A 15,577-nucleotide genomic window follows, 5' to 3' on the forward strand; every position below is an offset into this window, starting at 1 on the left:
GTTACACCGTCACTCCCCATTTTCTCCAGTTTTCCTGCCCCAGCCCCGTGCAACCAGTAATCTTTCTGTCTCTATATCTGCCTATTCTGGACTTAAATATAAATAAAAGTATCCAATACATGGTCTTTTGTGACTGACTTCTTTCATGTAGGAAGATGTTTTTGAGATTCATCCATTTTTTACTATGTATCAGTACTTAATTCATTTTTATTGCTGAATAATATTCCCATATATGGATGTATCACATTTTATTTATCCTTCCGTCAGTCTATGGTTATTTCTGTTGTTTCGACTTTTTGGCTACTATGATTAATGCTGCTCTAAAACATTTGTGTACAAGTGTTTGTGTTATGTTTTCATTTCTCTTGGGTATATACCTAGAAGTAGAATATTGGATCATATAGTGACACAATGTTTAACTTTTTGAGGAAACCTCAGACTATTTTCCAAAGCAGCTGCACCATTATACATTCCCACCAGCAATGTATGGGGTTCTAATTTCTCTAATATCCTTTCCAACACTTATCATCTGTCTTTTTGGTTATTACTACCTTAGTGAGTGTGAATTGGTTTTTTATTGTGGTTTTTACTTGTGTTTTCCTAATGATTAATGCTATTTAGTTTCTTTCCACGTGCTTATTAGCCATTTGTGTATCTTCTTTCGAGGAATTTATTTTCAGATCATTTGTCATTTTTTAAATTGGATTGTCTTTGTATTAACAAGTTGCAAGAGTTCTTTAGATAATCTGGACTCAAATATTTTATTAAATATATGTTTTGAAACTGTGTTCTCCCATTGGTGGGTTGCCTTTTCACTTTCTTGATTATGTTCTCTGGAGCACAAATGTGTTTTTGTTGAAATCCAGTTTACTCATCTTTTTTGTTGTTGTTGCTTGTGCTTTCTGCAATAAAGTTTTAAGAGAAAGAAATGTTGAAAAAGTCTGCTAGGTCTTAAGTATATATTTTGAAAAATTTTTCTAACATGTTTTTGGATAAAGGCATCCAAATTACTAACTATCTGGGTCTAAAGCAGGAGATTTGAGATACTGACATAAACAACTCCATATCCAAGAATGATTTTTAATTTTTGGAATAAGATATAGACTGAGGAAGGTGACTATTTATGTGCATATCTTCTGGATCAATATAAAAGGAATATGCAAGCTTCTTTTCTAAACTCAATAGGAAGGATCCCTGAAGGAGCAAAGACCATAAAAGAGAGCTAACTGCACGTGCACACACACGTACGTAAACACACACTCAAACAAAAAATAATGACATTATTCATCTAAATCATTCAGGATGCCCTTGATATGCCCTCAATTTAGCTTTCTGTCTTTAATTTTTGATTCCTAGCAAATATAAGAATTGCCATACTCTAAGGGTGGTATTTCACATATTCTAGAAGACTTTTTTTTTTTTTTTGAGATGGAGTCTCTCTTTGTCGCCCAGGCTAGAGTGCAGTGGAGCGATCTCGGCTCACTGCAAGCTCCGCCTCCCGGGTTCACGCCATTCTGCTGCCTCAGCCTCCCGAGTAGCTGGGACTACAGGCGCCCGCCACGGCGCCCGGCTAATTTTTTTGTATTTTTAGTAGAGGCGGGATTTCACCGTGTTAGCCAGGATGGTCTCGATCTCCTGACCTCGTGATCCACGCGCCTCGGCCTCCCAAATGCTGGGATTACAGGCGTGAGCCATTGTGCCCGGCGAAATATAGACTATTTTTAGAATAACTGTTAAGAGGTTATTTCTGTGGATATCTTAGTTAACATAACTTATTTCTGCTTTCAGTTCTGAAATTCTTAAACTGCAAATTATGCAATGAAAGTAGTTTTCAGGTTTCCAACTTTACCTTAATTCTAAACCAAATTTTCCAAGTTGGTGAGAGTCTACTGTATCAATAAGACAACTAAAATATGTGTCTTTATGAATTATCTACTCTCCCAGAGTTAGCAAGGTTTGCTCATATATCATAATATAAGCTTATCGAAGCAGAATTGCAGCTGCTTGGCAGTATGAGTTTTACATACAAAGCATTGAAATCTTACACATTATTGGCTATAGGAAATGAGAATATTAGTTTTCTGAAACATTTTGCACACTGAAACATTTGTATCATTACTTATCTGTGTGGAAAGAACAAATCAAAATGGGATTCAATACCTTGGAAATCCTATATTTAGTGATTTTTAACCAAGACTAATTTGGTCCAGTGCCTAGTAAATATCTTCTATGCAGTAAATCTGCTAACTCCTGTCATTAGAATTTAAAACAATTTAGATTCATAGAACCACTTAACTATGTTGTGTAATTTTAAAGAGAAAAATATAAGATTGAATTTTGCCTTTAGAAAGATCTCTTTGGCGTTAGTGTCAGTAGTGTTGAATCATTCAGGACTGGATATTAAGTATGTAAGGGCAATAGAAGAGCCTGGAGCATATTTCATATCCCTCTATCCCTCAGCTCTTCCCCAAGAGTTCACTGCTATAGATTGTAAATGGGACCCTGACCATCAGCAAATGGTTTCCACGGCTGTCAGAGCAAGACCAATAACTAGTCACCTTTCTTTTAACTTTCTTTTAAACCAGTTTTCCAGTAAGCATTCAGAAACATATGATTGAGGATATGAATGTAGAAAATGTATTGCTGTCATCATTATCTGAAGCAAAACAAGACAAAATTTATATAAGTGTAATTATGTTATCAAATATAATGTGATAAATATAACACAGTATAATTATAAATGATCATAAAATGATTAAGCCAAGTGTATACACTTTGAGTACTAATTCATCAGCGTTTAGTATAAATGATTTTGATGTTCACTGGTATCTATCTGTATATCTTTCTGGGGTAATCCAGTTATCCTGCCTCACTGTAATAATGTCTTTAATACCAGTTTCTCCTTGATTTATATTATTTTGTGAAACTCAAATGTCATGGTGTCTTTATCCTGGAAGAATCTGGAATGACATATGAAGACCCCCTTCTTATCCTACCAATCTAAATTTCTTTCCTACTGGCCTCTAATATGTACCTTTTTCCCCATTAAGGGAGATCTCTTCACTGACTCCTACATATCAATGCATATTCCCACCAGCTCTTCTTTATTATCTTTTTATTTAAGGCTTATCCATTTTAAAAAGCACAGCATTGGTTCTTGTTGAAGCCCTCTTTAACCTAACCATTTCTGATTTCTTAACAATAGACCCCACAATTTACTTCCGAACTGGTAAAGTGTACATATAGTTAGTTTTTTCTTTACTGATAGATTGTAATTTACTTGGAACCATTTATTGTACATTTTTGGTTTATATTTTCATGACTCTAATATTGTACGCATATTGTTATTGCTTAATAATCTTAAAGGCAATGATGATTGGGAGCCATTTGTGGAACACATACTCTGTCTTAAGAGCTGTGATAAGTGATTGAAATTTTTCCACTGAAGTCTCACAGTGCCCTATAACCACTGTCATTCTCTCTCTCTCTTTCCCTCTGTGTGTGTATGTGTATGTGTGTGTGTGTGTATGTGTGTTTATGAAAACACAGTAAGTGACGGAATCTTCAAGGCATCAATTTCTGGCCTAAAGTCACACTATCAGTGGCAATTTGGGGATTCATACCCATTTCTGTCTTACACCCAGTGCACAGTCTTTAGTAAATTACAATGCAAAACTGTTATTGTTTTCTACTAATAATGACATCTTTAATCTATGTATAACAGGGGCTTTAAAAGGGTCTTGTGGATTCAGGTGGAATGGAAGACTGGTTTTGGTTATTGGAGTCTGAAGTTTATTATAAATATGTAGTTTATTATTTCTATCTTATTTTGTTCATAAAGTGCATTATGCAACTAATTTGACTATCATAAAATGGGTTATTTTCTAAGAATATGTGAATTCAACTTTATCACAATATGTTTAACTTGAAATTAATTCTTAGAGGTGAGAAATTATGCTGGGTAAGCAATATCAGTTTTACTTATGGCAATTTTGATTCCAATGCAGGAGGAAGGCAGACAGGGAGAAGCACTTTATTTTTTAAGAACAGGAGATTTAGTAAAACCTAACTTTATTGCATTAACGAAAGTCAAACGTGATTTAGTTTTTTCTTTCCCTCCCTATTTTTAAAGAATAACTAAAAATATTTTCTTTTTTTGGAACAATTTTTTCATGCTTTAGGAGCTATTTAATTAAATTATTACCTGCTGGAACAGCATCTGTTTTTGTCCTAAAAATAAGCATAGCTTTCTTTTACATAGGCTTGGTAAATATGTAGAAGGTGCCAAAAAGCAATAAATATTATCAGCAAATGGACTGAGGCACTTCAATCTCTACACAGTCAGTCTTTATTGTTCTGGGCATAGCTAAATGGATTTTTCTGGATAGATTCCTTTCAAAATGTATTATGTACAGGAGGAGAGTTGGATTAATCTTCTCACATAGATCTCTTCACACTATCCCCCTTGAGATGTAAGATACAGGACCTGGTTTAGTTTTTAACTCTGTGTTGTCCACATAACAAACACCAGTTCTGAAAGGCATATGTAAATAACAACTTTATAATGTGTTTAAGGAACTTGATGTTGGTAAATTCTAGGATGGATTTTCCAGGAACCACCCTCCAGAGGCTGCTTCCTTCTTTCTTCCTTCTCATCTTTTGTCCCCTGTTCCCCCGGCAACAACCTTCACATCTGACACACAGCCTGGAAGTTCATCCTCTCATTCCAGTCTTTGTTTTCTTTTTCAGAGATTGGAGAAATTCAAGCACTCATGATGCGTATTTATCTCCCTACATCTGCAGTGTTCAGAATTTGGGGTGTCTGGGCATGTGCATACATGTGAAAGAATGATTCATTTAATTAATGTTAACCAATTTTTATTCATCAGTTGTGACCTTTCAGTAATAATAAAATATTAATAACTAGTACTTAAACCACACATTTATAAAGTGATTTCATTTAGTTTTCACCAAAAAAAATCTAGTTTTACCTATGAAGAACAGTGACTTTTTCTGGAGTTCATAGCTAGTAATTGTGGATGCAGAATTCAAACCCAGCTGTCTTGACTCCTAATAGTTTATAATTATTTTATAATTAAAACTAATAGTTACATAGGGTTTTATAGTTTATCAAATGCCTTTAATTTAATATTTAACTTTATTCATCAATTAATTTTCAGAAGTATATAGATGAGGTATTACTATCCTATTCTGAAGGCTGAATGAGTTAAAATACCTACCACCAAACTTGTTGCTGGTAAAATGACAATTATCTCACCCAAAATTCTATACTTTCTTTAAGATGCTATACCTATTTTGAGACTATTATTTATTGAGCAACTACCAGGTTCCAGATACAGCGCTAAGCTTCAAAGATAAAAAGATAACTCAACAAATTAACTATAAGAACTGAACCTGAGGGCAAATCAGGCTGAGGAAGAACATGCACTGTGTATGCCTAGAAGAAGCTTGAAATCAGGGAGTAGTGGGAAGGATCAGAATGGAAGTGTAGGCCAGGACATGAAGGTCTTGCATGCTTTGGAAAGGAATCTTCAATTTTATGTTGGTGCAGAATAGGATTTTAAGCAGTCAAGTGATGTGATCAGGTTTGTGTTTTGGAAAAAATAGCTTGAGTGGTATTCTGGTTATTTATTGCTGAGTAAAAAGCTACCCCCCAAATTTTGTGGCTTTGACAGCAGTCATTTAATTATGTCTCATTATTTGATCAGGAATACAGGCAGGTCTCAGCTGGCCTATTTTTTTTGCTCCACATGGCATTGACTGCTTGTCACTTGGTAGCGATCAGCTGCCGGCAAGTTGGGTCTAAAGGGTCGAGATAGCTTCATTCATATGCCTGGAACTTTAGTTTGGGTGTCTAGCTCTGCGTCTTCTCCTCGTGGTCTCAGGGCCTCTCCGTATGGTCTCTCCAACAAGGTAGTTTAATTTCTTGGTACTCAGGGCTATAAGAATTCCTTCTTTGTAAGTTATTCATGCCTTAATTACAGTCTGCATAAGACACCTCAGCATATAAATGTCTCACTATCAATCTGCTTAAGAACCATCACATTTAAATTAAATGATTTCTCTTAAGGTATATATGTATTCCTAAAAGAGCATAGATACAAATGTGAGGAAATTATTGAGTTATTTGGGGTTTTTCAAAGTTACGCATTTAGTCAAACATTTCTTTGGTCAAAGAATTATCATAAGACTACAGGCAATACAAATATGAATAAGATATAGTTCTTGGAGGTGGAACCAAAATGAAAAAGTCAATTGAGATAAAATTTAAAGGTAATTAAAAATCACAAGCATAGGCAGCTGGTAGCCATGTGGTTGGATGCAAAATGTGTTTGGGGGAACTACTAGCAGTACGCGAGGACAGAGTATAGAGACTGTATGTTTGTATGAATGTGTGAGTTCATAGCTTCTCCCTACTTTTTCTCCAAAAGACTCCAAGGGCGCTATACACTGACGGAGCCTATGGGAAAAGGTCATACTACAAAATTTTGTTAGGGCTTGATTTTGGGGAAGTTGAGTTATGTTCTCCTGTGTATTTTATTTTGGTGGAATTCCCAATTTGCCTTCATGGGATTCCTTCCTGTCATTATGGCAGGGTGGTTAAGAACACAGATTCCATAACCACACGGCCTTGGCTTCGAAACTTGCATGATTGAGGGCAAGTTACTTCAACTCTCTCTCTTAATAGTAACTTCATGGTGGTGTTCTGATGTTAACTTACTTAATATAAATAGAGGGCATAGAGTGCTAAATAATTGTGTGCTGTTTTTCCTGTTAATACTATACTCTTTACCATAGTGAAACTAGTTAAGGTCATTACTGCTTATAACTCGTGTTGCAGTGCATGTTCCTATTTTTATTGTTATCATAATTTTTGTTTTCTTCATCCTTAAAGATTATGCTCCTTTTTTCTGCAGAAACCAAGTTATTTCCATTATGGGGGCTCTCAAGTGTTATAAATTACTCAGGAAACAAAGAGACCTGAGTAACTTTATTTTTAAACCCTTTACAGGATTATAAAAATAAAAATAAGGAAAGAGAGAGAAGACAACAGATACATTTTGGTTCCTAAGACATGTGGTTAAGATACAGATATTTTTGCCAGGCGCGGTGGCTCATGCCTGTAATCCCAGCACTTTGGGAGGCCGAGCAGATCATGAGGTCGAGAGATCGAGACCATCCTGGCCAACATGGTGAAACCCTGTCTCTACTAAAAATACAAAAATTAGCTGGGTGTGGTGGCATGCGCCTGTAGTCCCAGCTACTCGGGAGGCTGAGGCAGGAGAATCACTTGAACCCAGGAGGCAGAGGTTGCAATAAGCAGAGATCGTGCCACTGCACTCCAGCCTGGTGACAGAGTGAGACTCCATCTCAGAAGATATAGATATTTTATTTGGAGGTAATAGACAGGTTATAATTGTAAAGGATGATTGGAATGGAAAGTCTCACCAGTTGCAATAGCTGAAGGGAGTATTTGTGAAAGCATTAGGGAAAAGAGTCTTTCGTTTTTCATAGAGTGTCAGAGACTATGACTCCAAAACAGCAGGTTAAGGATAAGTCAAGCTTTACTATCAGTTTGAAAACTAAAGATCTGATTTATTTGGAATGATAGAGGAAAACATAGTCTTTGTTTTGACAGTCTTTTCTAAGAAAACATCCACTGGTTCTTTATAGTTTAAAATATATCATTCTGAACACATAGGAAAGAATGAAATGAAGTTTTTATGGTCAGTTATTTTATTATTTTAAAATGGATGCCTTAGATATCAAAAGTGAAATTTGTAAGAATAGAAAGGTAAAAATGAAATAATGAGAAAGGCCGAAGGGAGGAAAACATATATAAATTTAAAAATAGAGGGGGCATTACAGAAACAAAAAAAGAGAAACGGGAAAAGAAGCTAAAATTCATGTTGATAAAGTAATAATATTTGACATTTTAAAATTAAAGGTTAGATGAATTCTAAAAATTTTGCATACAATATTATAATAAATGACTTTTCAATGATGTCAATTATATAAAAGTTCTGTTAAATGTTTTATATTTAATGTCTTTGTGGCTCTTACATTTTCATGCCTTTTGCCTGACATTTAGTTTCATATCAGCATTACTTTTATGTGCCGTTGGAGGTCTTTCATTTTTTATATTCCTCTTCATAAATAAAATATAAATGACATAAGAATTGCTCAGTATAGTCTTTAGTAAATTGTTTAGTTGCTTGAACTTACCCCAAAACTATTAGTAGACATATCTATAAATTTGTAATAAAAATTAACCTCTCAATGTCCAGCTGTCATACAGATATAGCTTATTGCTAGATTATTTATCATCCTTTGTTTTTAACTAAACATCTATTTTTATTAAAGATGCTAACAATAAGTAGTACTATCATACATAAAGTTTACTTATAGAAAAAACTTGAATTTTGTATTATTGAAAGAATAATTATGTTACTTTCTTCTGATAAAATTCTATTTTTTATATCAATGGGAGGCCTAGAAAAAATATTAATGTAAAATATTAAAATAAAAACATATCCTTGTTTATCTTGAGACATAGGTATATTAATGGATGTGACTTGTTAGAAGTAAGAAAGAATAGCAAAATCTTGCACAATTTGTTTCTCCCTTTTCATATGCTGCTTAGATAATTATTGAAAAGTTGAAAAGTAGTTTAATCTTGACTGTCATCAGTTAATTGCAAGTTAAGTTTTATACTTTCTTAGTAATGAATGAACTTCACAATTCTTGGTTTTCTTTCCATTACTGTATTCCTACTACATAGGAAAATATAATAATTCACTTAAACTATTTTTCAGATATAAAATTAATATATATGATCTTTAGTTTATAAGGAACACACCATGCAGTTAATCTAGAACTGAATCATATAATGGTAGTATTTTGGGTTAAATTACCTATTTTAATTTTCTTTAGATTGTAGCCTAACAGTGTGTGAGCTGAATACTAAAATTTTAGATTTGGATCTTACTCTTGGGTCCTTAAAGAATAGATTTTCAGAATTTACCCAATATAGATTTGGGAGGTCGACATAATTTTGTTACTAACAGAATTTTAAATGAATATAGACATACTGTACAAATGTGTTTCTCTGAGCTGCCTCCTTCTTTCCCACAGCTTAACCACAATATCATGATATATTAACACTGCTTCCTAAAAGAACAAGTATGAGAAAAGCTATTTCGGAAAATAAAAAGTGCAGATGCTAGATGTACTGAATTACCACTGTGGGCCTTAAATAGTCTTTGTGCATTATGATTTTAGGAAACAGAGGAATATAATTTTAGAATAAAGCACTTGTAGTTTGTAGAAACCTGTTACTTTTTGAAAGTAAAGATATTTAAAAATTAAACCAATAAAGTACCTTTGAAACATCTGAAAAATAGAGTGCTTTAGTAGCCTTGTGTAGATACAAGCTTCAACTCTCTGTTCTTGGAAATCCAAAAGCCATAGTCAAAAAGCAAAATTCACCCTGGCTGAAAAGATGAAAAATTGCAGTGTATCTATGAAGCTATGAGGCTCCTCCTGGCAGATAGCTCTCAAAGAGCCAAGTGGTGATTGTCTTGAGGTGTTAAACTCTTGACACACTTTGAAGCCTTCTTTTTCCAGTGTAAACTACACATAGTAGGGAGTGGACAGAATGAGCCAAAGGGTTTTAATATCTGAAAACAGGTCGGCAGCAGGTTGAATGTGAACTGTAACTGTCAAGTTCTTAGCAGAGTTGCTTTGCTCTTTGTCCCTCAACAGCAGGAGAAAAAAAAAAATTGTAAATGTTGTTAAGAAGAGACAATAAAGTAGAGATTGTGGTCTTTTCCTCAGAGCACTGTGCTTGGAAGCAATTCTTTCTTATTCAAAACCCCAGTGCCAGGAAACATAGCCTGCCAGAGTGCTGTGGAGGGAAAATAAAAAGATCTGTTAGGTCCTGAATATAGTCAGAGCAGATCCGGAGATCTGAGGATCCACATAGGACCATTAAGATTGAAGGACACTGGAGACTCCTGGTGCTTAGTGTCACTTTGGTACCATAACCAGGGATTAATAAGCCAATAAGATGCATTTGCTAACATCATGCTAACTCTGGGAACTCTTAGAAAGCCTGGATGTTTAATATTTAAAAGAGTAGGTTTTGAGATTTAACATGCCAGCTCTTCTACTTACTAGCTGTGAGAACTTGGGAAAATAATTGCTGAGCCTCAGATAACCTCATCTATAAAATGGGGATAATAATAGCACTTAACATAGGATTGTTTCATTAAATGACATAATGGAGGTAAAGACCTAACTTTATAGTAATTCTTGGCTCATTTTAAGAGTTCAGTGAATTGTGAATTAGCATATAATTTTGGATGATACATCACGGGGATATTGTTACTCTGTACATCAAAATCTAAGTGCAAAAGATAAAAAAGACATTAATAGATTTCTCTGACTAGATATAGTATATTCTCAATACAGAAATCTGCAACTGCAGAAAAAGATAACAGAAAAAAAATAAGATTAAAAACAAACCCTTCAGCTAAGACTGACAGGCTTGTATATTAACAACTGAGATCAGGCAAATGCTGATGGAACTCAAGACCCTGTAGACAACCCTCTTTGCTATGCCTGTAGTGAAGCTCAGAACTACATTAAAACTCAATTACAGTGGCTTTCTTTTAGCCTGAATATTAAAATTTTTTCTCCTCCACTCTTTTTTATTTTGTAGGTTTGTGACAGTATTTATCTCATGTATGTGTGTTTCTAGAGTAAGCCACTTCCTACACTCTGAAGGTAGAAAGTATGTAAATTTGATAGAAGTAAGTACAGTAAACACTTCTAGAAACAAGCAGGAAAAGATACTCTGGAATCTAGGTGGAGCTGGAATCGGACAACAAAAAGAACCAAGAAAAAAGGAGCCCATGGCAGGAACAGGAATTATTTACACACCCCTGAGAAAAAGAGTTTTGTGATATTAGTGAGACTTAAACTTATGTGGTAGATATCCTAAATAATACCAAGTGTTCACACTACCAGTTCAGGACACCCATAAAATTTATTGCTTTCGTTCATACTAATCAGCTCTTCTGCTTGCCAAATCCTGAATTGAATTATATAATTCTGATATTTAAAAACTTTACCATAAATATAGGAACTCAGGTGGGCCCAACTAACCATCCATTTAGGGTGTGTTACACAAATTGCAGTTGCACACAGGGCCCCAAAGGTTGGCCTACTCAGGGAACTAGCAGGTGCTCATGCATATGCAAGTGATCTAAAACAAATTTACACGAACTGACTGGGTTTCACCAATGATTTTTTTTTCAAATGGCTTTGACTACATTTTGCAATTTATAGCTCATTAATTTGACATTCTATAAGCATACCTTTTACATGTCATTTAGTGATCAACATAACTCAGGCTTCAGGGTGAAGTTTTAGCTTATGCTATCCAACTTGATTATCCACTGTGCCTAAATTCAGTGTACTACTCATTTTAGAGTAGGCACTGACTAATTTATTTTTCTAAAAATAAAGCACAAATAATAATTTCCTTTACTTTATATATCCTATTTAATCTATTAGTGAAGCATGAGCAACAAATAATTATTGTCATTTCTTTTATGTGGTTGATGTACAAAATTGCAATTAAATAAAGAATTGATGCATTTACAGGTACTATAGCAGTTGCCAAGACCATTTCACTAAAACCACAAATGGAAAAAAAATGTCATTATACTGAAGAATTAAGTCAGGAAACAGAGTCGTCTGAATTACTATTTTTATAGTTTTATTTTTTGCCTTGCTCTCAAGTTGATAACATTAAAGCTTTCAACAACAAAAATTTATTCCACAAACATGGACTTCATTTGTATAAAGTAGGTTTATACTGAAAAATTAATGTCAAATGATTTTGCCTATAAAGAATATTCTTAAACTTAGATTTAAAAATTCCTATGGGTACTATGTAGTTCACTGTTGCAGTACCTAAAGCAATACTCCACAAAGATGCATAATGAATGTCTTTTGATGGTGCCCTGACATTTCTAAGAAACGCCTTTGCCTCAAATCATTCCACTCAAACCAGCAAATGATTTGACATTGAAAGCTTCAGGAAACACTATATGAATATTTTTATCATTTTACAATAAAGATTGGATCATGGATTGTCATAGGAAATTGAGATTCTGCCTTACGTTTTAAAGCTAATCTGCTAGAGTCATTCATTTATTTTACTTGTAAAATAACTTTTACAAGTAGGAAAGCCTTTATATGTGTTCTTAATTCTAATAAGATCTGTACAATCTTTTCTACTGTTTGAGTTAAAATATTAGCAGTAACATTACAGTCAATGAATCAAGTCAAACTTCTTTGATAAACATGGTGTTCTACAACAAACATTTGTAACTCAGAATTACGATTACACATCACCAATTCCTGGAATATTAAACAGAATTCTTTACGATGGAAAAGCTCTATTGTTCTTTGAGTAAATAGACCAAAAATCATGCTGTAATAATATATAGTCAAATGTAATAATGAATTTTATATAAATATTAGCCAAACTTCTCTTTTATATATCTGAACCATAGCTAATGATTAACAAGATGCTTCCCATTTTCAAAGGCATTTGGTACACAGCTTTATTTCTCAACATCTCCAGGTCTTTGTTATTAAAGCCTGAGGTCTCAGGTCATAGTTTAATTTAGTTAACCATGTATTTTAAACTTGTAAGCTCCAAATATTTCTATTTTCTTAGCTCTATAGAATTCGTGGAAAAAAATAGTGAATGACTGTTATTATTAGTATATCCCTAATGTGTTAGACTATGTTTTGAGCACATTAAATAATTTATCTCATTTGCTCTTCATAATAACTTCAAAAATGTGGTACTGTTATTATTTCTGTTTGACAAATGTGAAATTTAAGCATAAATGTATTAAGTGTCTGGCTTAAATTACATAGCAAAGCCGGGATTTGAACCAGATAGCCTCACTATGAAGTCCACTCATTTAGAGATTTACAAGGTCAGAGCATTCATGTAATAAATTCTCTCATTATGACTGCTGAACAAGAAAGAAATACTGCTGTGATCATATTCGTAAGTGGCATAAGTGATACGTAACATTTAAAAAATACTTTTGTCTAATCTGTATTATCTAAAATATTTGCCAGACACTGTGTTAGGCTAGGTCTGCAGCAACCAGAGATTATATTTTACATATTAAATTTTCATTTTATTTCCGTACTTTATTTCCATATAATTTACTTTGTTTAAGCCAGTATTTGTGAAATAGCATTCGGAAGAATCAGTTTATTTTAAACTATCATATGTTGAATATAGATGGATATTCATTATTATTAATCTAAGTCTGTCACAGTCCAGAAAAATACCATTCAGTTCAGCTTGTATCTGTTTTATTTTTATAGTAGAGGGTTAAGTGTATGTAAAAGATAAATGTCTTAGTATGTTGAATTTTAAAAACTGGCCTTTGGTTGTAGGACTGGATGGAAAGAGATGTCACCTAAGTGAATAAGATCTGTTGAAAATTTGGAAAATATATTACACTTTTCATAATAATTGCATTTTATAAAACAGACCATGTGGCACAATATAACATGTAAGGGTGTTATTTCCATCCGTAGAAATGTCACAAGTTTCTATAACTTCCTCTATACTAAAGTATATCTCTTTTAGATAATTATTCGTGCAGATTATAAAATCTACTACATGTACTTTTTAACACTCACATGGGGTAATCTTAAAATAACATGACAATACAAACTAACCAAATCATCTGCATCAGTAATAAAAAATTGAATGGCATTATTATGTGATTATGTGTAAGACATGCTGATTTTGCTGAATATTTGTCTTTAAATATAAAATTTTCATGTTACTAGGGAATTTGAAGCTTCTGATAAAAAGAAATGTGATATGTTTTTGTCTCACAGGGCAGAGGTGTTTTTAAGACAGCTACATTCTTGGTGGGAACCATAGAATACGCTATCTCATAGCTGAATGTTACTAAAGTTTTATTTATTTGACAGTTTCTTTTTTTGTTGAGTTCATTTTATATATATATATATATATATATATATGTTTTAAGTGAAGCAAACAAAACTATCAGGGCAGAGATTTATGTTTATTTTTGCAAAATGTCTATACTATTTTTAAGGTAAATAATTTTATAGAAATAGTTACTAGTTTTCTATATGTATATAATACATTTATATATACTATATTTACATGTATTTGATATATAAAATATATGACATATATAATTGATTTTACCAAGTTAGTGATTAAAATGCTTTATCATATATGTCATTACATACTCATTTCCGTAGTAATTTTCCTGAAATACTTTGGAGTTTGTTACACCAAGTGACTTCATCTACCTTTATCCCAGATGTGACTCTGCTGGAAGATAGAATTTAGTGAAAATTTAATAATGTGCAATGAATCCAAAAGTGGTAGTAAGGGTGTCAGGCAGATATCCATCATAGTGAGGAGTTAATATGTGTATCTGCATTACATTCTAATTGATGGCTCTGTCTGATGTTTGAAGACCGTTAAATTGCTGATGTACATGTGATGGAATGCGTATTGTCAGGCTAGAGATGAAAACTCTGCCTCACCATTGCAGTTGGCTTTCAAATGATTTATTGAGAGGTGACTTTGAATGCTTGTATTAGAGGTCAGAATTAGAGATCTCACATTTCTGTAGTAACTCCCATGTGCCAAGTCTTTTTTGAGCATAAACCAAGCTCTACGATTCAATGTTTTTCAAAAAAAAAACCTTTAGAGAGAGAGACTCTGATTCATTAAAATGGGAGAAAAAAATCTAGAGAACTGCATGGAAAAAATGTCTGAGTAAATTAATCAGGAATGCATAAGCTGAACATTTAAAGAAGTAAATATAATACCATTTCAAGATAACAGCAATTTACTGATGTTTAGGCCAAAGGGGAAAAAAAATGACTGGTGCTAGGAAATTGCAGTTTATAAAGCACGTTAAAATAAATTGGTTTCTAAAGTGTCTAGAGATTCTTTATTCTACTTTCTTCAGACTTTTTTCTATCCTCTAGTATTTTCTTTTGACAGATTGTTTAAACCCAGTGAGATTCAGTTTCTTCCTCTATAAGTTAATCAGCTATCACCTAACCTATCTGAATAGCTATCATTAACGTCATACGTTACTTCCTTTCTCCACTTGTCTTGATTTGACCAAAGACAGAATTCAAATGCTACACTTCCTTGAATCATTTGGGAAACAAGACCAAACAAGAAGAGATGGAGGGAGGGAGGGAAAAAGAAAAGCAATGTAGAGCCATGAGAATATTTAGTATAACGTGGTGATTTTTATATTTTAATCTCTACACATAGACTAAATGTTAAAAAAGAAAGCACCAAACACTATAGAGTGTGTGTGTGTATGTGTGTGAATATTATACATCCTCCTCTCCATCTCCACAATGTCTTGCAGAATTATATAAATATTAACTCCCCACCAATCCTTGACAGTTCTATCTCCTCTAAGAATAGAAATGTTCCTTC

General features: G+C 33.4%; 1 protein-coding gene and 1 long non-coding RNA gene across 17 annotated transcripts in view; one reads left to right on the plus strand and one right to left on the minus strand.

Moving 5' to 3' along the window:
- Nucleotides 1-15,577, plus strand: part of NAALADL2 (N-acetylated alpha-linked acidic dipeptidase like 2) — a 1,364,432-nt gene that overhangs the window by 636,564 nt on the left and 712,291 nt on the right. The window lies entirely within an intron of this gene.
- LOC134758118 (uncharacterized) overlaps nt 743-15,577 on the minus strand; it is a 35,216-nt gene continuing 20,381 nt past the window's right edge. The window contains exons 3-4 of the long non-coding RNA XR_010133005.1: nt 2,508-2,656; nt 743-902 (exon numbers count right to left, since the gene is read on the minus strand). This is a non-coding gene — a long non-coding RNA (uncharacterized lncRNA). The remainder of the gene's footprint in view (nt 903-2,507; nt 2,657-15,577) is intronic.

Source organism: Gorilla gorilla, chromosome 2 (assembly GCF_029281585.2).
Source record: "Gorilla gorilla gorilla isolate KB3781 chromosome 2, NHGRI_mGorGor1-v2.1_pri, whole genome shotgun sequence".
NCBI classification, from domain to species: domain Eukaryota; kingdom Metazoa; phylum Chordata; class Mammalia; order Primates; family Hominidae; genus Gorilla; species Gorilla gorilla.